We start from the raw sequence: 26,113 nt of genomic DNA on the forward strand, positions 1-26,113 counted from the left end.
GATATTGTGAAGCAAACTTTTCATATTCTTCAACAATTAGCAACATAATGGAGGTGATGCAGACACGTCTAGCTAGCTAAAGTCAATACCTCCACTATGGTCTTTTGGTGGTCTCTTTGTTTTTCCCCTCCTTTTATTCCTTATTTCTCAATTTCTGAGAGTTTAGGTCTTTTTCTCCTGCTATAAGCACAATAACAAAAGGAGGGCAGAAGTCATTAATACAAAAGAGCACAAACATTACAACACTTACATGGTGATATTTTTACAGTGGCCAAATGATTACCTAATGACATCTCCAGAACTTCCAGAGGTTCCACCAGTCAGGGTCACGAGACAGGTCTTCCTTTCTTCAGCTATCCAGGGTAGAAAAGGTCCACAAAGGAGGCACCTTGCTCTTTCTCTACTAATGAACTTTGCAGCTTGAGATGGAGGAAAAAGTACACAGGTTCTGGAGACTGAAACTAATCATCAAAATAATACTTCTGAAATTGTTTTCCTAAATTAAGCTATAAAAAGACATAGATACGACTTTGTCCTGTTCACCCTTCCTAGTAAGGATCTTTTATTTCCTAAACAACAGGGGCATCATATTTAAACACAGCAACTCTTTCAGCAGTTGGAATTGAATACCATTGAATACATTGACCTTTACAAAGATTTAAAAATAACCTTGAATGTTGTCTTGCATTAGCTTTCATTATTATTCGATTGCATCTGATGAGCTGGCAGTAATTTCCACTTCTGGTTGCTATTGTTTCTTGTGGAAGAAACACCTTCTCATATCCACAGGGCAAACTATATATGGAAAAGCGCACAAAAGCCTCCCTGATAAAATTCAGAGAAAATATGTCAGTGCAGTGACTGTCTGGGGCACTGGTCAGAGCAGCATCTCATTGACCCACCATCAATACATTAAACAAATTTCTGCAAATTTCTCCTATTTTTGTCCTCATACCACTCAATATTTTTAAGAGAATTTATTTAATCAGAGACATTTTCTACATACACAGAATTCAGCTACATGCTTCTGGAAAAAAAAACTAAACACAAACAGCTGAAAATTGCCATAACTTAAATCCTCTCAAGATTTGTTGTTTTAGGTAGACATACAAGACAGGTTTCCCCTTTGTCCACATTTGTATGGGTAACACCTGTTTTCTCACCTCCATTCTACTTCTACTTGCACCACACCACATCAAAGTAAGTTAACAAGTAAGTGAAATATATTGCTCTGACCTACTTGTTAGTCACTTAAATACCTTCAAGGATCAAGGACCAAACAAGTGGACTATTTTAAAAAGCAAAACACAGGGTAAGAATGCCCATTGTTTTCATTCCATCAACAGCCTCAGTGATTTACAAAACTTGATGTGTGTATCAAAGAAATGGTAATTTCCCCTCCAATGGTAACTCCCACCCAGGTATCCCACCTTTCTTGGGCAGATGTCCAAATATCTGCCAGGAAGGTGACAAGTCCTGCACAGTTGAAACGTGACTAGCAATAAGGAGGCTCAAATAATCTTTCTTGGGACCCTCCCTGGTACTTTGCTCCTTACAAGCCTTGCAGTATGATATAAGGAAAGCTATAGGCTTTTAATTATATTTTGAATGTTATGCTGCTACAACTGTTATGAGGCACTGTCATTTTTTTGAGTCAGCTAGACTCTCTGGGGAGAAATACAGGGTAGGAAAACGCAGCTTCATTGACATGAATCCATTCATAGCCACATTTTAAATCCTTGATGAAAGGTGTGATAAATAAATATTTTTTAAATAATGCAAAAAAGAAAAAAAGTTGACTTTTTCAATTTCTTGTTCTTTTGTTTGTAACTTCTAAGTAAAAACAAAAGGTGGAAAGCACTAGTTTTTCTTTACCTGCTAATGTATGTTGCAAGGATGCAAATGATGGTTCCAAAGTTATATTTCCCTCCCTGGTGTAAACAAAGTAAAGTAATTGCAGGAAAATGGATTTTCCTCTACCAACACAGTCTAAGTTCTGAATTCAGTAAGACTCTTGCAAACAACCCGAGTGGTCTGCACTAAGACCTTAGCAGATCCCCCAGGCTTAGTCTTGATTCAACACAGATATTTTCTTATTTACCCACATTCACAAAGAGGAGAACTTCAAATATAAGTAAACATTCATTTTTATAAACTGCTTGTATTAATAATTCATTATACTGCCATCAGTGACTTAATAATTCTTTTTAAACTCTTATTGTGATGATGTGAAGCTAGTAATAAAAGTTTCCTTCCTGCCAACAGTGCTCAGAAAAATAATTATTCTCTCCTGGTAGCACCCAGCCTCAATATTCCATGTGGGGAGGAATCTTTGTTTAATACCTGGCCTGCAAGAGAACAGGCAACAGCCAGGTGGGAGAAGGCCTTTCTGCAAAAGCCCCATTCCTATATTCAATTTTCATTGAATAATGATCCCACTGGAGTTCAAAATATTCTGTTCTTTGTAGCTACAAAATAAATTGGGAAACAAATGCTTCATTAGAGGAGGAACTCTTTCAAATGGTGCCAGTTACAGTGAAGAGCCATCTTTGCCCCACTGTTTTACTATTATATCAAATATTCATAGAGATATAAACATTTCTCCTTAACTACTCAAAATGCACAAGCAAGACTGGCAGCAACTTGCAACAAGTAAAGGGGCCATATGTCATTATTTACATTCTTTGCCAGGTACAATTCAGGCTTAAGCTCTCCAAAGGACAATTGTTGTTGTGTAGCCCAACAACCCCATTTCTAGGTTCTGCCAGTAATGCAAGGCCTAATTTCTAAATGTGCTATTTATTTTTATTCTGCAAACACAACATTACTGTTTTCATAGATAAGTCTTTAGGTTTCACTTATATTTAACTGGAAGGGGCTTATACAATATTTTCCAGGTCATATCCTGGCCCTAGGTTACTGGTATATGGAATAATGTCCTAGCTGAACATGTAGAAGTCATGTGACTGAGGACACTTGCAATTCTAACAAAGTTTTCAAAATTATTTCGTGCTTAACAGTTTCTGTGCTAGGAATGGTTAAATACTGTTCCAGGGGACAATAAGAGGAGTTTAGGCTTACAGATTTGTCTTACTGGGAAAGCATTTTGTATGATGTAGGGCTGCATACACAAGTCAGGTGTGTTTTAATGAGGCACAGGATGCATGGAAACAGAGGTGAATGCTGTCCCTTGTGTCTGTTGCTGTTTTCCTTGCTGCCCATGCAACATCTCCAGAAATGTGTGTGTGTGTGTGTAAGGCTCTATCCACAAAGCTGTATTTTGACAGAGATAATGTACAAAGCAGCATAATGCTGGAAAACTCATCTAGGCTGTGCTTCATCTGAGACTCCAGCTCATCTATATGCTAATTCAGATGGGATGCAAGTTGGATTCTTCCAAAGACCATGCCCCTAATATCCTTTTAGCACATAATTTAATATTATGTTTTGGGGACAGGCAGTAAAAGTTAGTGCACTGTGTTGTTCTGTAAATCCACTGATTGCTTCTTTCAGGGATATTGCACCAAGCCTTGGCTTTTCAGCTGAAAGGACAGCGAGGTCCGTCAGGCTGAGCTGGCTCATTGTGCTACTGAGCCACACACACAGCACTGAAGAGCATTAAATAGCACTTCAAAGATGCTAATATAGAATAATAAATGGCATGGCACAAAGGTATGAGGAAGTGTCTATTTTTACACTGGCAATTGAACCACTTATCACTGAAAAGGCCATTATTTGCATGTGAAAGTTACTCTCTAACACTTGTTATAACTACTGAATTCCAGACACCCATAGCTTAGGAAAAAAAAATTAAGTTAAAAAAAAAGAGAAAGAAAAAATAGCACAGATTTTTGTACTGAACTCTCAATAGTCCAAGAACAGGAAGTATTTACTACACATGAAAAAAAAAAAAAAATGAAGCTATTAATGTGTACCTCCACTTCATGACAAAAAATTTCTACAAAGATGCTCTTTGTAGCATCATTTTTTAATATTATTGTATATATTTCTTATGGATTCCTTGTACAGATAACCTACAATGACTACAAAGACTTTTACCAGATGTTTCTTCTGGAGTTATATTTTGCTTTTTTGCATTTTTTTAAAATTATTTTTGTGCTTTAAAGGCACAGTTGTTTACAGAAGAACATGAACCACGCGGTTCAGAACTGTATCCTTCAATTCTTTTTGTAGGATCTCAAGCTGCATTTAAAAGGTTCAAAGACTAAAAAAGCACAGTCATTTTTATGAATTTATTTAGTTTTCATCAGTTTCTGAAAGCATAAAATATCGAGTTCCATGTGTATATCATAACAGCTTGCCATAAATGAAATCAAGCTTGAAATCTCTACATGATGAAAAGTGTAATAAATAACTCATTAAAAGGTGATAGACAAAGGAATTTATACATATTTTGACTCTTATACTATCTAACAAGCTGTATCAACTGCATATCTCAGGAAGCCAAACTCAGTTAAGCTATAATAAAAATAACATTACTATAAGCTTTTTCTTTCCCCAGCAACACCAGAGTAATGAACACAAACACTGAAGGATCAGATCCCTTCTTACACACAGCCTCAAATAACCTGTAGCAAAACTTAAACCATAGAAATTGTCAGCTGCCAACCCCTCTGCTTGGGTCCAGTGCTGACAGGTACCACTAACTAAGAAACATCTCTAAGTGCTAAACCAGCATCAGTGCATCTGCATCTACATCCTGCAATGCTTGATAGAAATTCGGGTTTGGGTGTTAAACTGATGCTAACTACAATTTAAGAGTTCATGCAAGTTTGAGGAAATAAAAGGTTTCCAATTCCTTCAAAACCCTGCCTGGATTTCAGTATTCAAGGAAGTAGGTGGTTTGAAGTCAGTGGGTTAGTCTCTTGGTGGTAGAAAACGTTTGAGCAGAACTCTTCAAAAGAACAGAAAGTTGCTGCACAAGTCAGAAGGCCAGGACATGATTATCTGCAATATTAACTAGAGGTACAAATCATGATGCTTTTTATTGCTATTTCCTATCCTGCCTCTTCTGTTAGAATATGGTTTTAGGCACATTTTGGTTGCTCTACAGAGCCAGACTGATACAGTTAGAACTTTCCTAAGAGGATCTATCAGTACCACTGATCAGGAATAACTACCCGCTGTCAATTGCAAATATTAACATACAAGCCTTCTTATCAAAGCAAACATATCAAAAGAATATTCAGGATCAATTGTGATGATTAGTTAAAACACTGATAGGAAAAAAAGTCAACCTTTTCTTCCAATGAGGAGAGAAAGTCTTGTAGGCTAAACAAAATTATTTGCTGCATTTTTTGACTAAAAAATAAAAATCATCAGGGCTCAAGTATGCATATCTGGTAGGGAGTTTTACAGGAGCAGAATCAGCATAATTCAGTGTAAACCTGATGTTGGCAGCTGGTACAATCACTTTAAATCACCACAGCAAAATACAGCATCCATGAGGTACCACGGTCAAAGGCCCACCTGACAAAAACATCTAAATCCTGAATTTCAGATACTGACTTATTGCCAATATGCAAATGATAGCAGTAACTGGCTAATAAACACTATGTAATCAATTCAAATACTATGTTAGCAGAAAAAGAAAGTTCAAGTGTTTTCACACACGAGTTATTTCCTTACCATGGCAGTTTCTGTGAGCTTCACTTTGTAAATATGAATCTGAAAGGTAAATTCTCAAAAATATCTGCAAAGCTTAAAATCCATATCTTGTTAGAAATAAAAAAAAAAAAAACCAAACCAACAAACCACTAGCCAGTTAATATCAAAGACTAGATATACCAAATGAATTATACATACAGAAAGGAAAGTCAAATGTTGCCTTCAATGCATGGGCCAAATCTTCAGGCTGATATAAACTCATACAGCAACAGTTTTTGTACAGAGAAAGGCAGGTATTTTAATACTCTCAAAATCATTTTACCATAGGCATTTGTAGCCAATTAACCTTATTCAACAAATTTCAAGAAGTTCACTCACCTGTATTATTGCTAATGACTTGATTACAGCAGAAAACACTTCAGATTAAGAAATATTAGAGGAATAAGACCATTCATAAACACAGTTAATTTGGACAAAGAAAGAGATATTCTGGAACAGTTCTTTGTATAGATAAATATCCTCTTGTTGATGGATGTCCCACTAGATGATCAATCTTTTCCTTGAGACAGGAATCTCTGAAAGCAAAATAATCAAATCATGAAATAAATCCTGGCTGTTGGATACAGGTTTACCACACTGAAGAGCCCACAGAAGTTTCTGTCTCAAATATGATCTATAACCAAAGTTATAAAGTAATGATCTTGTGATATTTCCTAGTCAAAGCAGAAGGAAAAGAATAAGATTTCACTGTTGACATTACCCAGATGTGTGTGAAGACACGTAATTTGTTAAGTGCGAGTGCTGTTCAAAGGCATTCACTGCATCTTGGAGGAACACTCAAGAGTCAAGCAGAATGCAGCAACACTAAAGAGCAGGCTATAAATAGGATACTAACAAAAACTATAAGGATTTCCAGTGGCAGAGAGTAATTTTTCTCTAAGCCTTTCTCATATCAAAGTTGAATTCAGCTCTGCATTTGAGAAGAAGATGACAGAGTTCACAAAAGCAGATGCACTGCATCTTCACAGGAACCTTGCAGAGCAGGCCACGTGAAGCTGGTAGACACATTAAAATGAAGAATAGGTCTGAGCTTCAAAGGGAAGAGAATCACTCAGATTTGCAATAATACTGTCATATAACATCATATTTAAAGAAGACAGCATAAAAGGAATCAAAATACATTTCTTGAAGTATAATAGGCTTTATTCTTTTAGCTTGGATGTGGAAAAAAATGGAAATAGAAGAGGCAAATGACATGAAACTTTCACTGGCTTGGAGAAGGTGGTCTACCAGTTTTAAAAACTTTTCTCTGGCTGAGAAAATGTAAGATATGCATTTATCAAAGTAACTCTGAACACAGCTTAGAGTCCATGGAGTTTGCTTCAAACGCAAGAGACACTTTTAAGCTGCCAGTGCACCGTGTTGCTTATCTACACGAAGACTTACTACAAAGCCCAAGAGAGAGCTGCTGTTACCTCCTACCTGAGTGCAGCTGATTAAGCATGTCCTTGACAGAAATTGTCTGTCTAAGTGACTTTTAGCTTCCAGGAACTTAACCAAACTAAGAAGTCATCCAACAGGCAACAGGGTAGGACAAAGAAATGATAGTTCTTTCAATTTTCTTCAAATCTAACTCTTCAAGAGAGGTTTGGTAACCCAAGGGAACAAAAACATGAAGTCAAATGATTGTACATTGCAGTACTCCTCATCTACACTGCCCTTCTCATCTTCTTTCTTCTGGAGTCACAGGCTGAGATATAACCATACCAGAAAGAGAGGAAGCATCCACTGGTGTGCCTTGTTCATCCTTTTCTTTTCTCCTCTCTAGCAAGTGCACTGCAAGGTAGACTGTCATACACTTTAGGAGAAACAGAGGATCAAGGACTATTGTATTAAGATGTGAAGTGACTGCAGTCACACAGAATTCTCTATGAACAATGTCATGAGTGCTGCCTGTGTCTAAACAGCTCAGATAAGAGCTATTTTTAGAGGTTTTCATTATTATTGTGGGTTTTTCCCAGGTCACACTAGGAAGAGGTCTATTTTAGGCAACTGATACTTCATTCAGCCAGGTTTAAAACTGTTATTTTGATTTTTTTTTTTCACCACTTCCTTTTTATTGATAAGACATGGACAAATCTGAGGGCTGTGAAGAAATATGGTTCTGCCAATTACCTTGGTATGAATAGCTGCTTTGAACATCCCAAGATAGTGGACCAGTTAAAAGATGTATTTTGACCACTATCCTGCATGTGACCTGCATAGGCAGAAAAGTCTTTCAATTTGTGCAGCCTAATAGCCAGCACACAGGAGAAAAACATCAAAACTGGACAAATTAACAAGATACATATGAAACCACTAAAGAAAGCTTTTTAATTAAAAATCTAACCTGCTGATTGACTTGATCTGATTTTGATTTTTCAGTTTGACAGTTCGTTCAATAGGGACATTTTTAGATGCTCTTACATCTCTATTTCGGTTAGAAACATGTTTTCTTGATTCATTAAGGCATCTGATAGATCAGATTTAATATAGGCCAAACTTTGTTGCAAACCCATGTCAGAATGCACAAGCCTCTCTGGGGTACTGAAATTTTGCCAGCTCTTTTTTAATCCTCTGTGTGCAAAAAACAACCACCAAATTCCAGCCATTTCAGTGGTGACTGCATTTTCTACACCGGTATTATTGTCACAGTTCTGTGTAAGGGGTGTCCTGCAGTTTTTTATCACATCTAATGTGTGTCCCTTTAGGTCCCAAGTGTTTTTTAATTTAATGGAAATTTTTTTTAAAATAATTTGTGAGCTTAAAGTTAACTTCTTTTTTGTTTGTTGGTTTTTGTTTTTTTTTTTTTTTTTTTTAATCAAACAAAAAATGGAGGACAAGGACAGAATTGATGGAGATTATTTGCAGATAATGGAGGTTTCACATAAAAATCTCACTAAAAGGAGTTTTAATTACTGTTGTGGGATTATTATATTTTTTTCCTTTACTCTGCCCACGTTAATTGCAGTTAATTTCTTTAAACTTAACCTTGAGGAATCATTTGTTAGGAAGTGAATGAACTCTTCCTAGCTATGATGGGACTAATGTTTTCACTGATATTTTCCAATTGAAATACTGCAGAACAAACTACACCAAACACAGTAAAATCAGATAAGTGCACCAGTAGAAATGGGCAGGACACCAGCTAAAGCCTCATATGAATTCAGTTATAAAGTCTTGAAAAATAAAGTCTTTGTCTGTGTTTCTCCATGGTGTAACAGAAAACAGGTTGAATTGTATTCTGAATGTAAAAACCCAAGTGATACACAGACTATTTTAATTATAAACAAAGTTTTCAATGCTAAGGAGTTGTAATCTGATAAGGTTATGGGTTCTTTCTGCATTGAAAAAAAAAAAACAACAATAAAAGAACCATTTTTTTGTCTTTGAGGTAATTTGTCAAATACATTAAATTAGAAAAATGTGTGTTTTTATTACCTCTTGGTTTTGGTGTACCAGAGTTTTATTATATTCAATAATATATTTTTTGAGTCATAAAGATTGGAAATAAATACACATAACAGAATAGTGTTACCATATTATCCCAAGAACAAATAAGCATTTCTTTTCATTTTCCTTTTCATTCCACCATTTTTCTTCTTTAATCCGGTAAAGAAACTGTAGAAAGATGTCTGCTCCTGTAAATATCTCATTTCTCTATCCCCAAAAGATTTTGTGTAATCCTGAAACAACAGCTACTTCTGGTAAGAAACAGAATGACTAACAAATTATAAACATAATAAAACTATGCACTACTAGAAAAAATATATGATGTATTTGTTCCCTGGGTCCCCAGGGCTCTTCTGTTAAAAAAAAAAAAAAGAAAAGGAAAAAGACAAAATAAACAAACAAAAAGCCCTGTTTATTTTGCAACCAAATAAAGGAAAAAATACTGAGCTACGTGTTCAGTACCTAAAATTAACAAAGTGCACTTTGCAGCTGACCTAAATAATCCTTAACAAAACCCTAAAACCAAATAGCTGGGTAGCCAATCCATATATTCATAATAACAGACAAGCCAAGGTACATCATCTGGTTAATTCTGAAAAATACCAAAGACTTTTTTGCTATTACTGGAAGATGCTGATGGCCTTTATCATGGAAATCTGTGATCAGTAAATATTATTAGAGACCAGTTCAACAAAATTAGGTGTGCTAAGAACTCCTTTCAGGTCCAGAGGAACAATGAATTCTCCTTACAGAACAGAGAGACTAAAACACCAGGGCAGGTGAATATTTTTCCTCTCTTTGGTACTCTGTATCCAGGTTATAATGTCTATGGCACACCTTCAGATTCCATCTTTTTCTCCTTACAATCACACCTCTCCAATGCAAAAATTCTCCTGCTCAATTTAGGATCTGTTTCTCTTTCATGGAAGTGCTTTAGCTGCTTTAATCTTCCCATGCCACTCTTTTGCAGAATGGCTGCAGATGGATCGTGGCCTGAGTGACACGAAACACACAGGAACCCTTCATTCCCTTCTTGACCTTTTTCATCTCTTTTTGAAGATTATATCAACTACTGTTGTCTCCTGAAACCTGCACTGCAAGTTGTTAGGGAAATTCACATGCATTCCTTAAGCCAGTAGAAAGCCACTGCTGACACAAGGGTAATTAGGGGTGGATTTACACTGAATGAAAAAAGAACTTGTAAGGAAAGATGTTCAAGCATAGGTGAAGCTTACAGACCACATAGAGTGCACAAATCCCCTGCCTAGACATATCTTAGTGTCAGAAAATGGGCAGCTAGAGGGGGAAAAGCTATCAAAGATTGCTCAAAGGAAGATACATAGAGAAATTAAGAGAGAAGCAGACCTGAGCCTGGAAACCTTTGCCAGTCACTTCCCTGAGCGTGAAGGGGAAAGGAAACAAAATCTGCAGAACTTTGTAACAAAGTGCAACCTCCTGTCACAAAACCATCTCCAAATAACTCACAAATTCAGAGCCATTGCTCCTACTCCTTTGAAACAGCACAATATCTATTTCCCACCATTTTAGAGATAAAGGGAACAATGCATGGACAGACTGGAGTCACCTCGAAGAACCTGCAAACATGCTTTCTGTTACCCATGCATTTAACCTCTTTAATGATAAGAAATCTCAGGCAAGAAGAGTCTAGTTCAGCGTTTCAATCACATCATGTGCTTGATATAAACAAAGTTATAAAAGCCCAGCTGATTCATGTCACAGAGGTAATTCTTAGCCAAGGGAATAATTTCTTATGATGCAAATGGCATGACTTGCACTGAACTGAAAAAGAGGGCTCCTCCTGGCAAGGCAGCCTCCATAATTTTAGTAAAGCAGCAAACCAATTTCCTGAAGAAAGTTGTTTTCTGATTTATAAGACCAATCTTTAAAGGATATCTGAGTTTGCAGATGGAAAATATATACACATATACCTTTAATCTTGGGGGGGGGTTTGGTCAAGGCCAGAATTTTCAAAAACCTCAAGGTTTTACATAGTCCTATATTGATACACTTAGATGGAAGACCATGTGCAGTCATTCATATGTGAATTTCTGCATTTGTTTAAGTAGCATGGAGCTGTTCTGCTACTGTGTTCCAGAAAGCAGTTATGTTTCCATGGAAAGTTTAGCGTTTCTTCAATGCAGTTGACTTCTGGAACTAAATTCATGGAAGTGGGATGCTTGTCAGCACAGTGCATAACAAACAATGCAGTTTCCTACCTTCCCAGTGCTTGTTATTCAATACCTAATTTAAGCCTTGATTTTCCAGTCCACAGTCAGATTGTCTACCAGAGCAATTGTGCAGAAAATCATTGTGAAAAATGGTTTCCTCTTCCATACACATAGTCTTTGCCACCAGAGGTCAACAATTAGTATACAGATCTATTATTAATTTTAATTAATTTCTAGAAATAATATTTGTGAATATGGTCATTCACAATTTATGAGCTGATATTCAAAATCTGTGAGGTAGCCCATTTGACATACCTCATAAATTACACAGTACATTATTAGCTCATGAGAGGAGAGCATATGACTTAGAATAGATTGTGTGAAATGCCATACATATGAATTTGAAATTCATCCTCTATTAATATTCTCTAATTAGTTAAAACTTGCTGCATATGCATTTCCCTGCCAGCAAAATTATGGAACATATGCAAAAAAGCGAAAACAAAGAGGGTGATAGCAGTTTCAAAGCAAAACCTTTTGAAATTCAAATCATTATTTGTAGAGAGAGAAAAAACCCAAAAAAATCACAGTACTCGATTACCCTGTAGATGGAGAGATGGAAAAAGCAGGGAGGATGGTGACTTGCACTGTCTGAGGGACATGCAATGGCTTCACAGTTGACATACATTGAGTCACAATTAGAAGTAAGTTTGTCATTCCCAGTCTCTCTCCTAACACCACAAAATTGCTGTTTCTTCCTACTACATGCATGAAGAACACAGATATCCAATTATTGCTAATTGGTTTTGGTTTTTCATGCATAGTTAATGCAACCTTATTTATACAGGGCAACCAGCTCCCTTCAGGTATATCTAATTTCCTGTAGCATTCATATAATACATATTTAATTTTAAACTATAAAATGCATTGCATCCTCAGGTGATATAAGGGTTATCCCAGATGAAATTAACCCTTCCCCTAAATATTATGTTTTAGTAAACATTTAAATAGGCATTTTCTCTTTTCACCAAGATAACCCCATTATGGATGCTTAGGATTGTGTGGACAGATGCATCAGACAGAACCCATCAGAGAAACACACCAGGCAGCAATAAATGAGCAGAGGCCACAGAATCAATGAGGCTGGAAAAGACCTCTGAGACCTTTGAGTCCAACCTATGACCAAACACCACTTTGTCAACCAGACCATGGTACCAAGTGCCACATCCAATCTTCCCTTAAACACCTCCAGATGCCAAGCTACAGCCTAAGACATACCACAGAAATAAACCAGGACACACAGAAATCTGTCTTGTCTTCCCTTGGATATTGTGTTTTGTGTGAACACACATCTGAGTCTTTGCACTGTAAGTGCTTTCTGGTAAGTACAGGTGTTTGAATGCACTTTTGTGAGCTCTTTTTACTTCATAATACAAAACCTCCTGAACCCTTCTATGCTGTGTACAGGAGGCAGAACCTCTCTGCATTCTTCTCCTGCAGCATTTCAGAACAAACTGGAAAACAGGAGAGCTGACCAAAACATTTGGATTCAACGCCTGCATTTAAAAGCTAATGAATTTCCTCTGATCACTGTTTATTCTTCTAATATATATTCCTTGATATGCCCTCCAGAAATATTTAATTTTCCCACTCCAGAAATCTAAATCCACTGATAGCTGCACTCATCTGGCAGTCCAGACGAACTGTAGAAATTCAGTGTCTGGAGAAGTTCTGAGAGCACTATTTACCCAAGTGGCCATCAGATCACAGTTCAGGACAATATTAGACCATGCCAGTTTGATTCTGCCAGTATCAAACTACTGAGGTGTCTAGGAAAGCACTGAGAGATGATGTGACAGTGTCAGCCTTTCACCATGGATCAGGTGAAACCATAACTTGAAGAAGTGCAAAGGTGGTGGTGTTAAGCCACTGAGCACTCCCCAGAACACCTGACAGACCTTCCCCCCAGGTGTCTTTGAGGCAGTGCTCCACAACTCCCTGAACAAGCAGCTGAAGTTATACCTTTCTCTCCCAAGAGGACAGCTTTCAGTACAGGAAATTCAGACCCCTGACAAGTCAAATTATGGTCAAACAAACCTCCTACTCTCTCTGCCATGCAGCACTGACTCCTCCTCTTGCATCTCACTTTCCCAGGAAGCTCTGGTCCCTGATGGGTGCTGCTGCCCACCTTGTGCCCTGCCTGAGCTGCTCGATCTTGGAGTCCCCAGGACATGACAAGTTGCTCTTGGGAAAAGCTCCTTCCCACTGCCCTGCAGCTAGAACAGCTGGAGACAAGAGACTGCAAGGAAGCTTTCTTTGTTCCACCTGGCCTTATTTACTCTTTCAAACTTGCCACCCAATAGTCACTTTAAACTTCAGAAAAACCAATTAGGCTCTCTCTCACATGGTATAAATCAGAAGTCTTGCCATATAAAGAAATGCTAGGAAATCAGCAGAGGGCAAAGGCAGAGGCAAATTCAAAGGTAGCAGTTGCACTGGCCACCTGAAAACATGATTTTAATTTTGTTTCTGCTCAGCTATAGACTTGGCTTCCTCTGAGAAATATTGGCTCAGTATACAAACGTCAGTGCTCTCCACTCCCCAGTCCCTTTTGGTGTATGTTCTCCCATCCAAGCAGATTATCTGTTCATTTAACTCATTTAATGCAAATTAGTCCTTGCAAGTACAGTGGCTTATTCAGAAAAAAAATATAATTTGAAAATGTAGTCCTATGCATCCTACAGATGTAAGGCACAGTCTGTTTTTATTTTAATGTTCTTAAAGATAAGCATGATGGTTCACAGAATTATTCCTTTTTCTAATTTCTAACCCACTGATATCATACTCAAAAAGTACTTCTGTAACAAAAGGTCCCATACTTCTTTCTCTCTGGGGAAATATAATAGCTTGACTGAAGTACAACTGTTTGTTAATTATTTCACATTTATCATCTATGTAGCACACTCACCTCCCTTGTGGTCAATAGCACTGTCAGGGAGACCCAGCTTAATTGAGTAGATATTGACAATCTCTTTATCCAAATTGAGGCATGTAGAAGTAATTTGCAAGCACTGTTGATGGCATTTGGTTGATTAACATCTCCAGGTGTCTTTCAAAACCCCATCATTATTTTCCCTAACATATTTCACTGGGATGAAATGAGGACATACTGATCCTGCCTTCAGTTCTACTCTTACCGTTGCACACCGATCCTTTAATTCTGCAGTGTGACAACATTTGAAAATAAAATTTAAAAGCCAAACACCTTGGTCTGTGGGAACATTTATTACTAGAACTGATTGTTCACAACAATTGCACAACATCACTCCAAGGTGTGCTGTTTTGAGGAGCCTGATCTCCAAACAAACAGTTCGTTTGCTTCTCTGCCATCAAACACATGACCCCTCCAGACCACAGCATATCCCCCTTCTGGCATGAGTTCTGTGAAGGTTTGCTGGCCACTCTCTCTGGGCAGTGTTAGGCTGTACAACAGTCCTCTACAACAAACACTGGAGTACAAGCATTATTCCACCTGATGCACCCTTTAGATGTTGAACGAGGAGCCCATGTCAAAGCACTTCTATGTTATCGGTGGTTTCCAACTTATTTTACATTGAGCCTCAGCAAAGAAAGAGCAAGTGCTACGTTTTTAAAAAAGCAAAACCTCAGGTTTAGCTAAAGAAGTCTGAGACAGAGGTCTTCCCTTTGTGTTACTACACACCCTTGGGGCTCCTGCCACCTACATGCCTGAGACTTTGTTCTGATCCTCTCTGGTTTCCCTACCCTGTTACTGTGCAGCTCTCACCTGTCAGTCCAAGTGTCTTTTTCTTTTTGCACCCATGAGTTCACAACAAAAAATAGCATAAATGTCCCCCATGAGAGTCACTTTCCCATACCAGGAATCACCTGTCGCTCTAGTGGAAAACATTTTGTGGAGAGTGACATCCCACTTCCCTGTCATCCCTCCACCAGGGAATTGGGAGGGAACTGCCAGGCAGCCTGCCTGGAGGCAATGAGCTCAGAAAGACTGCCTGTTGCATGTGCAGAATTGGATGAAAGACAGAACCAATGGTGACAAGGTGAAGGGTACAACAGGGATACAGTCCTTGACTGCCCTCTGATAACACTGATGCATCCAGATTTGCTTTGGGTCCTTGCAAGTGTCTGACATGGGTAGACAAGTTCCAGTATGAGATGTTGCAGGCCTTGTTCTCAACATTTAAATCAATACATCCTTAAAACTGCATCTCCTCACAAAGAAATACTGGAATGATAGAATAATTCAAGCTGGATGGGACCTTTTAAACACCATCAAGTCCAACCCACCTGGAAGAAACAGGGACATCTCAGAGCCCTGGCCAACCTGACCTTGAATCTTCCCAGGAATGGGGCATCTACCACCTCTTTGGGCAACCTGTGGCATTGTTTAACCACACTCATTGTAAAAAACTTCTTTCTTATATCTAACTTAAATGGAATCACCTTCAGTTTAAACCTTTACCCCTTGTCCTATCAAAGAAAGATGATACTGTGTCAGCTCATTGCTGCCTTTTGAAAATCAGCCACAGCAGAATTGTTCTAGGGCTAAGCTGTCCTGACAAAGTAATATGAGCAAATAATTAACCAGCTTTTATTAAGCCATGTGTTTCAGCATCATTTTCTACTCTTGTGTGGCCCTAATCAAGAGCCAGGGCAGGGAATGTCAGTGAACTCCAGACTCAAGAGACCAGTTAACATTTGAATGTGTGAACCAGCCTCTGAATTTCACAGGTTGATGTTCAGTGACTCTCAGTGGCACAGGTCCAACTGATGTGCAATTCCACTGACTGCAACAGTTCCTGTTTTATTTATTTATCCTGGGGAGGTATTTTGTGAAAAAGGATTAACTCAGACAGGAACTTTCCCTTGAAACTAGTGGAATAAAAGAAATAGTGACATGGAAATCCTATTAGTGGTTCCTGGCGTTATTAACAAGATAAAGACAACCACTTTCTAATAATCTGTTTGCTAAAACCTAATAGTTGTTTCTCCCCTGGTTCACATGGGCACTGATCCATGTGGGGATCATGAAGCACATTAATCATGTCTGGAAGCAAGGGTTGTTTCCACGTATTTTCTATTTTGCAGCTTCCAGGTGGGCAAGGTGAAAACCCCAGGTTTTCAGAGGTGTCTAGTTCATGGCACTGAGTAGAAGTTAGAAGTGAGCTGAAGCATGGAGTCTGCTCCAGCAATTCAGAGAGATAACCCACCAACAGACTGCCCCGTCTGCAGGACCAGCCAATACTGGGATGTCAAGAAGTGAAACCATTCAGTTTTCATTAACAGATACAGTATTTGTCTGAAGTGGCCTTTAGAATACAAAACATCATCAGTAAAAATTTGCATAGATAACTAAAACCTTTTATGAAACACAACATTCTGCATTTTCAAAATGTCACAGAACAACCCTTTAAAAAAAAAAAAAAATTAAAGCAAGTAATGACAATAAGCTTCCTGCACTATAGTGAAAATGAATCTACAAATACTTAAAACATCTGCTTTGGTCTATTACATTTATTTTCCAAACAGTCTTAGATGCCAAAAAGAGTTCTTAAAGGTTTTCTGGGATAGAAACCAACAAACAAGAAAAGCATAGCCATGTGCATTTAATTGTAAGTTATGCATGCTATGAACTTTAAAATACGCATTTTCAAACAGATCTTGGAACACTTTACATTGTTGATACTATTCAAAAAGGAATATAAATGAAAATAACACTATAAATAAAGGATTTTTGCCAGCCACTATTAATATTTAAAAACCACGTGTGGAGTTTTATTAACTTGAATAAGGACTTTTGAAAAAAAAATCATTTGCATAAATTAAACAGTCCCTTGCTGTTATAGATACTTCTCCTTTTTCTGCTTCAGTTGTCTGATTATCCAAAAGAGGAAAAAAAAAAAAGGGAAAAGAAAAAAGAAAGAGAAAAGAAAAAAAGGGGGTGATGGGCTGCAGGGCAGATAGATTTCCTGCAGACAAATTCTAATAGGCCTTCCAGATATATAGCATCTTGTTAAAAATTCATGCAGGCCAGAATACTAGAAGGTCAGAAAATGTCTTTGAAATTCTGCCAGAGCTCTTTTTGATAATTCATTCAGGTTTTAAAAGGGAAAATTCCTCATTAAAATGAACGTAATGCTTATTAATTTATACTCCTAAGGCAGAGGCTGAATATTAAGCAATGGACTCTGTTAATCCATTTATTAAATATCAAAGACCATATGTTTTCACCCTGTCTCCTTGCTTATTGATTAATTGCCTTAGACCTATACGGGTAAAAGCAGAATAAAGTTAAGTCTCTAGACACTTTCCTAAACTGGTGGAAACTGTAGCACTCTTTTGTGTAGCAGATACCTTATAGAACTCAATCTCCTCTGCCTTCAGGTACACGTCTGTAATCTGATGGATCTGGCTGAAAAAAGTCCCCTTTGCTGAAAGTTATCATTTTGTGCCAACGGGTAAGTAAAATACCTCCTACTGCACTGATTTCTGCTTTCCTGGTGAACACATTAATGCACATGAAGTATCAGAAAGGCTTCTCCATGCTCCAGAAACAAAAACTTCTCTGCTCTAGGCTGGCACAGAGAGAGGGTCTGAGTGCTTTCCCCACTCTTACAGCTCTTTCCAAGGACCCTATCTAGCTGCAGAGTTCCAAGCACACTTCAGATGTGTCCTGAATCTGGCTGGGATAAAGTAAATTTTCTTCCTAGAAATGCTTACCCCAAGTGAATGACTTTTCAGTTTCCCATACTCTGACAGTGAGCAGGTGGACAAGAAGACTTTGGGGAGCATGGCCAGGACAGCTGACTGGAACTGGCCAAAGGGACACTCCATACCACAGAACACCAGTGTATAAACAAGGGGGAGTTGGCCAGAAGCTTGACCACTGCTCAGGACTGGGCTGGGTATTGGTCAGGGAATGTTGAACAACTGTCAGATGTTACTTCTCTCTCTTCTTTTCATTAAAATTATTACTATCATCATTATTATCATTAGCATAATTATTATTTTTTTCTTATCTCACAGCTACCAAGCAACCTCCATTCTACCCAGAACCCAAATATTACCAAAGCACAAGGCAACGAAAAGCAATAGAAATGCTGAAGTTTTCAGGAAATCTGTGTTTTACTGGGGTATTTTGTCATAAGTTTTGGTACATGTACATCTTCCACTTCATTGTATCACTCTCAAATGAGAGAAGAAGAAAGGCAGGATCATGTTCACTTTGTAGTGGTATAAAAGATGACTGAAGGTGCTACTGGCTCAAGAAGAGTCAAGACCTAACTCTGAATCTTTTTCTGAAATCTAGCGAACATAAAAGTAAAACATTTTCATTTCTTATGACTAACTTCTCCCCTTTCCCAAAACTGAGGATAAAAACTAAAAAAGGATGATTTCAGATTAATTAAAAAGTTCATATCAAGGATGACTACTGACATGGAAAAGTATCACATTAGACAGCAGAATCACCTTCCAAGTGATTCAATCTCTCTTCATGGAAAAAAGGAAAAAAAAATAGAAACTTGTGAGCAAAGAGCCAAACCACAGACCACAATCATAATTAACTCATTCAAGATCATCAGGTAATGCTGATTCACACCACCTTGTAGATACCAGAGAAGCATGAAAGCATCAAGCACTGGCTTAGGCTGGCTTGGCAAACCTCTTTCCCTGACTGCAGAGGGGAAAAGCCCCTTGTGGAGTGGGTATCCCCAACCACTCTGCATGTGTGACTGTCAGCTTTCAAGCCAGAATTGTGTGGTTAAGAAGAAAGTGATTACTCTTTTTGCCTTTTGAAGATCAGGTAATGTTTTATCTTACTGCTAATTTTCAGTTGCCTGCTGGCTTAGAAGTTCACAGAGACTTTTGCTTCTTTCCCAAGTGCTTCAGTAGTCAGCAGACAACTAACAAGATGGCAGATGAGCACTGGCAGATTTGAAACAACATGTATGGGGGAAACACCTGTGTAACAACAGAGGAAAATCCACAACAAAAACAACAAAAAAAGCACCTGTAACAGACATCAAATGAGGGCACTTCAAATGGACACAGTAGAGAGGACTTTAAGGTGTTTTTCTTCTTGTACAAGGGCTGCTGTGTGCAGTCACTGCTCCTTCTGCTAATTCTTGCTGCTCCCTCTGTTGTGCCAGTACAACTATCTGTGTGACTGTAAAGTGAATCAGATCAGGGAATTGGTCCGAGTTAAAAATAACCTAGGGAAAAAAAAAAAAAGGAAAAAAAAGGAAAAAGAAAAAAAAAAATAGAAGAAAAACTCAAAGCAGCTGCCACTGGAACCAAAAAGAAATGTCAGGCAAGTCACAGCCTTGCCTGGGTCTCTCCAGAGCCACAGTTACAGGACAGTTAGATTGGCATTGCATGTGAGACCTACAGTCTGCACAGACAGCAGCACAGACAGAGCCTGTCCTATCACAGGGACATGATGGACATAGGCAAGAGCAGGATTTGAAAACCTGCCCCAAACACCAACATTGGGAGTTGGGGATATAAACACAGGAACACAAGGTGTTAAACCATAATTTGAGATGGACAGAGCAAGGACAGTGCAAGTCTCACTGCTGCCCACACTTCAGTAATTCAGATAGTTAAGGTGCAGATCTGCTGTTTCAAGTTGGACTTCCAGCCACCACCAAACAGGCACCTCAGGGTGCTCTTCTCACAAGCAGGATTTTCAAAAATCAAAACCAAAACAACTCCACTCCATATGCACCAGGACATCCTCAGTGTTCCTTAGGCTAAGGGGTGGAAGAATGTTCTGCATGGAACCATTCAGAACCTGCACGGTAAAGGCAGAATATTTGTCACCAGAGTCTAGCCCTCCCCCAGTAAAAATGAAACACAGGATCAGTTTCAGTGATTCTCACAGGCAGAATGGCCTCACTTCTTCCCAAGCTGAAGTCTGCTTTACATGTTAAGATCATAATTCTCTGGGAATACAGCAAAGCCTCTTCCTGCTTATAACATGATCTTCAGCATGGCATTTAGTGACAGTCGCCTGCTCAGCACAGCACAGATAAGTTGTGGAATTTATTGCACATTTTCTGAGCTCAGAAGAAAAAGCCTTCCTGCTGGACAGTCTGCTGAAAATACCCAAACCCCATCTGTAACATAAGCTGAATGGCTTCCTTGTGAATGAAAAGAATTTATTAAGATTGTATCATACAGAATCTATTTGGTGTCTGTCTCTATGGTGTAGATCACAGTTCCTGATGATAATAAGCTCAGCCTTAAATGCACACATGCCATGATCATGCTGTGTAAATTTAAAAATGCTACTTGTCTGCCTGCCTGTTTAGCTGGCAGCTTTACCCACCAGGAACACAAATGATTTAAAACCCAGATGCTGAGCAATTTGAGATGCAGAAGCACCCTACAGTGAAGCAATTATTGCCTTGGAGGGTCTTATTATCCTCATCATGTCATGAATTCCACACAAAGTAAACATGCTTTCATTGTTATGTATTTCCCAAACTGCAGTATTGTAAAGAAAAGTTTTGAAAGGAGTTTCTCATCCTTAAATGTAAATCTCAGCAACTTTTCTCCTTGCCAAGACAGACAAATGATGCCTGCTATTTTCCTGACATATTATATTGTATTCCCCCTCCCCAGCTCCACTGGTTTAAGGAGAATTGAGCCTCCAGAACTTTTATAGCCATTTTAAACCAAGTTCATGCCAACTGTCTTATGGAATAGATTTCAGAATAAAGCAAAACATTTTTTCCATCGTAACACTATCATCTTACCAATGCACTCTACTGTATACATGTTTCCCAGTGCTAATTAAAATGTATTGAGACAAGCATCCTCTTGAACTAACTAAACCCCAATGATTGCAGACCTGGCACCTTTGGCACCATCTGATCATACCCAGGTCACCTGACCATAACTCAGAAATGCAGTTTTCAGGTATTTACAGCAAAGCACAGATATGGATTAGTAAATTGCTGCATGAATGTTTAGAAATGTATAGAATTCCTTTAAGAAAACTGCAGGGCCACATATTCTGTCTTGAATGATACAGAAAACCTTTGCCAAGTCATTCCAAACTTAAAGATTAATTGATAATGTTGTTTAATCCATACATTGATCACTCTGTGTCCTTCTTGGCAATGCATAAAGGACAGCCATATAGTTTTGGACTTTGCTTATTTTACAATACAGCAAGTACCTAAAAGAAGAAAATGCTAAAGTAACAGCTCTGTATGGAAGCACATGTGTGCAAACTGTGTTGAATCAAAGGCTTATTATTCCCTTCTACTTTCAGCAACCAGCTGCTTCCTATGTTCTTGAGACCAAAACCACACAGAATAAAGGGAAAAGAAACCTGAAGACATTAGTTTGTGTATGAAGTGAATGGGAACTACGCTAGGTAGTAATTGCAGTAGTTAATGCTTAGGTCTGTATTTTACCTGAAAATAACTGAGGCTTTTAAGGATACTTTTTTTTTTTTCCTAAACTACACAATAAATTCCAGAATAGTTGTTGAGAGCATTCCTTTTCCTGAGAGGATATAAATTCACAAGACCTCTTTTGTATGTGCATGCCCCTAACCATTATGCTGTAACATATCTCAGTTACTGCAGACACGCTGGGGTCAGTCTCAATTCTTCCTGTAGAAAATGTTCCACTAAGCATGACAGTCACAAAGAGGAGGGAAGACTGAATAACTATAAAGCCTCCTTGCTACCAAGGCAGAAAATAAGATTCCTAGTTTCTGATGCAGCAGCTCACTCCATTACACAAAGTAAGACAGGTTCAACTGAAAGAGAAAAAGCTGTACCTAGAATATGATATTGCAGATTCATTTAGCAATTTGGGACTTCTGGGAAACGAGAGAGTAAATTCCATCCTATGAAACAAGCAGCATAATTAGTTAGATTTTAATTAAATAGGATTCAACCTTAATTCTCAAATAGATTCAGATCAGAAAAAAAAATATTAACTATTCTAGAAAAATATTTGCTTATATGCACTTGAAATTTGCATCTGTGATTTTTTCATTTGTTAACTCTTCCCAGATACATCAGCTGGAATCTGTAGGTTTCACAGCAGTGCAAAGACAATGCTCTGAGTATGGCACTGCATTGTCCCATGCCTGTGCCTTAGCCTCAAGTGTGAGCCAGGAATAGTTACTCTGATAGAAGAGCTCCTGAGCTTTAGGAAATTTCGAGAAAAAAAATCAATTCAACTATTTAAATTCAGGGACAGCTCTTTATTGTAAAGAGCAGCAATAAATTTAAGAACATACAATATTTTAACCATTATAGATGAATGTATGAAACTATGCAGTTGGCAGTCAATTCTGAGTTTCAAATATTTTCGTTTTCTTATCAGCTGAATCCCAAGATCAGCCAAGTCCTCCACTTGATCAGAATCAACAATCTGACTACTGAGAAAGTGCACAGAGCATTTTATTACTCAAGTGAAGCAAATTATCTAATCTCTTCATGGTGCACATTCATCACCACCAGGAAGGAGGATGGATTATAGGAGCACTCTCCAGAATGCTTCACTTCTGCTGTCAAGTTGCAGAATATTCTGCTTTATCAAGATACTTAGCTCTTAATAAATGCCTAATAAGAAAAAATCAGTCCTGATATTACAGTTAATGGGTTTTGTTGATGCCAGTGGAGAGCAGGAATATGATTGTAATTTCAGGTTGAAAAATTCTGAACTGAAATGAATGCTGGCTGCTCTGCGGCAATCACAAAGGCACGGCATCCTTCCCTCCAAGGTGTCCTGGTGCATGCACACTGGGACACCTGACAGTGCAGGTTAAATAAGCAGCAGTGCTTAAAGCAAGAACAGCACAAGTTGTTCATTATCTGGGTAATACTAACCAATTTTTATATGTCAGAAAACAGAACAGCAACAAAGATTTCGTAAATGACCTTATAAGTCTTTCCTAAATATCCACTTCCATATTCAGCCATGAGTTACCCAGTGTCTGCCTCTAATTTTTTGGGAATAGCCAACAAAGTATTTAGGGCTCTTAAGGAAGTTATGGCAAGAGAACACTGAAGTACAGTTCCTGAATATGGCTTTCAACACGAAGGAAAATAAGTTATCATTGTAAAAAGCAGACCTGAAGCACAGAGTTACTCTGTAAATTCTCCCCACTCACATCACAAATGAAGTCACCTGACAGCAAGGTTACTGAGACCAAACTTTCTCCTCTGCATCACCTTTCATGCACACGTGTCCATCTGCTGAACGTGGAGCTGGGATGTGCACCATCTGTGCTTAGCACAAGAGGGAACTGAGACTCCCCAGTTCTACAGATTATAAAATTAACACAGGGGCAGAGCCTACACTGCCCAAGGAAAGAGCCACCATGGTTTTTGTTTCTTTATGCTCCCACAGTCAATCATCATATTTCCTACCAGAGGCAGGGCATAAATCTTAAATTCTTCTTGTACAGTTGTTCCAATACTTTTGTACAGTCACTCCACTCATGTTCAGTTGTGGATTTATTTAGTAGACCTTTGTTAAACTAATTTATTCACACCTAACTTCCCACCATTTGCACCTGTGATTATTTTGGTCCAATGCATCTTGCTGCTATTGCTGTTTGTTTATTGTCAACTCAGGCTTATAAGTATAGCAATTGATTTGTCTTACCTCTTCTCTGTCTTTCATGCCCTAATTTTTAATTAATGCCTATACATTAGTACTTTTTCTCCATTAAAATCCACAGGCTTTTTTTGTTGGTGACTTTCATTGGCCTGCCATAAAGAAGGCTCTGCTTTTTACATGTCAGCCAGGCCTGATTTCATATTATTTCTGGCAGCAGTAACTAAGCACATGACACGGCCTTTGTGTGACTGATGATGTCAAGTGACACAGGTACGAGGCAGAAGTGAAAGGGGAAGGAAACAGAGAGAAATATTGGTCCTCTCTGTTTAATACCTACACATAACAGAGTCATAGCATGTAGCAGAGAGAATAGACCCCTGCACCTATCCACCATTATCTCTGGCAGAAGCATAAGTACAGATCTGCCATTCATTTACCCCACTCCCACTCCTGTTTAATTGCAATCCTAGATTGTGTGCAGCACACTTGCCTGAATAATATGTGGAGAACAAAAGCTAATGAAAGCTAGATGAGAGTGCTCAGAAAAAAAAAAAAAAACAGTGGTGAGAAAAAAATTGCATGGTGGGAATAAAAACCATCTGTTTAGGAAAATTAAAAGAAATAAATGCCAAGATGGCTCAATTCCATAGTCAAATTGATATATGTTAGCTAGACTTCAGCACTTGTTCATACTTCTCATTGCAACAAATGTTAGGGAACACGATGTATTTTTTATTTTCTATCATTGACCTCTGGGACAGTTAAATGAAACAATACTTGCTGCAGGCTAAGAATACCTCTTCTGGACAGCCAAACTGGTGCAGAGTAACTTTTTGAATGATAGTAACCTTACTTTGAGTCTGACCTGTTAAATTTATTCAACACTTAATGTTAAAAATACATTTTGTGCAGAAAAAAATTTCGTGGCTGTGTGGTGAAAGGAAAGAAGTCTAAGAACTCTTCTGACAGGTCACCAGATGGAGTGAGGACACTCTGAGCCAGGGCTGTGCTGCATTCTCACACAGTAACTGAGAGGGACAGCTAAATGATAGATGCCTTGGCTGAGCATCAAGATGAGCTGTTGTTCTCTCAGAAGATCAACGAAAGACCATCAGGCATTCTCTGACAGTGGAAGCTGCATGATCGAAATGCAGTTTAAGATGTTAATCAGAAAATGGAACAATAAACCAAAGCACAGCAGTTCCTTTCACTCTTGCTGCCTCTGCAGCCTACAAGAGTTTTGCCACTGATTTAAAAAAGAGAAAAAACAGATAATTATAATGCCTGTGGCTCACAAAGCCCTCTACCTTGATGAACAAAGCTCCTCAAAGTGAAGCACTTCAGGGACTTTTCTACAGTCTCCTTCTACAAAAGAATTTATTTTATAGAATTGGCACATTTTTTATGAAAAAAAAACCAAAACCACATGAAAACAAAAGTGTCAAAAACAAACATTTCAAGGACCTTAAATAATTTTGTAATAGTCCATAAAGCTTCTTCACAGAAACAACAGAGAAATTACCTCTTTTAAGCGATAGCATTTTTACTATCATATATACACAGCCCTGCAGTAAGAAAGTGATTCAAAGATGAAAAAAGAATTTTTAAAATTTTCTGGTTTAATTATTACACTAGAAAGGACACTATTCAGAGAAGCCTTTTAGTAGAAAAGATTCTTCAGGTTAAGTCTCATCTTTGACTTGAGTGGAAACTAAAGAGATTCCTAAAGTTAACTGTGATCTTAAGCACTGCCTTAAATTAGTGGCTTATGAAGCACTGTCTCTGTTTAGTGATTTTTTTTCTGGTTCTACCCCAAATCTACCAAGATGTATACAAGCACCTATGTTTCAGCATATGCTTTAGGCATAATCTATACATTAGGCATAATACATAGATTTGGGGATTCTAAAAGGTTACCAAAACCTCAGAGCTTTTTGATAACACAGGTAAACCTGTAACATAGGTAAACCTGGCTTTATTAACGTGAGGGTATTTAAGAAAACTTTACTCAAGTAGGGGCAACACTGTGTTACTGGCAGCACAAAGAAATCTTGCAGTTGCATTTTGCCAATCTCAAAGGCAAAAGTCAGTTTTGAGATTGTAAAACCAAGAAAATCAGCGAACATTTTTATTTAAATTCTACATCTACATAGTCAGTTGGAAGATTTTCT

General features: G+C 38.1%; 1 long non-coding RNA gene across 3 annotated transcripts in view; it reads right to left on the bottom strand.

Moving 5' to 3' along the window:
• The window catches only part of LOC138114787 (uncharacterized), a 41,137-nt gene that overhangs the window by 1,457 nt on the left and 13,567 nt on the right, over positions 1-26,113 (bottom strand). The window contains exons 1-4 of one of the 3 annotated variants that reach the window (XR_011152810.1): positions 14,278-14,305; positions 6,007-6,203; positions 284-419; positions 90-180 (exon numbers count right to left, since the gene is read on the bottom strand). This is a non-coding gene — a long non-coding RNA (uncharacterized lncRNA). Of the gene's footprint in view, positions 1-89; positions 181-283; positions 420-6,006; positions 6,204-14,277; positions 14,306-26,113 lie in introns of those variants that run through there. The other 2 variants (XR_011152809.1, XR_011152811.1) reach the window with 2 other exon arrangements.

Source organism: Aphelocoma coerulescens, chromosome 9 (genome assembly GCF_041296385.1).
Source record: "Aphelocoma coerulescens isolate FSJ_1873_10779 chromosome 9, UR_Acoe_1.0, whole genome shotgun sequence".
In the NCBI taxonomy this organism is placed as follows: domain Eukaryota; kingdom Metazoa; phylum Chordata; class Aves; order Passeriformes; family Corvidae; genus Aphelocoma; species Aphelocoma coerulescens.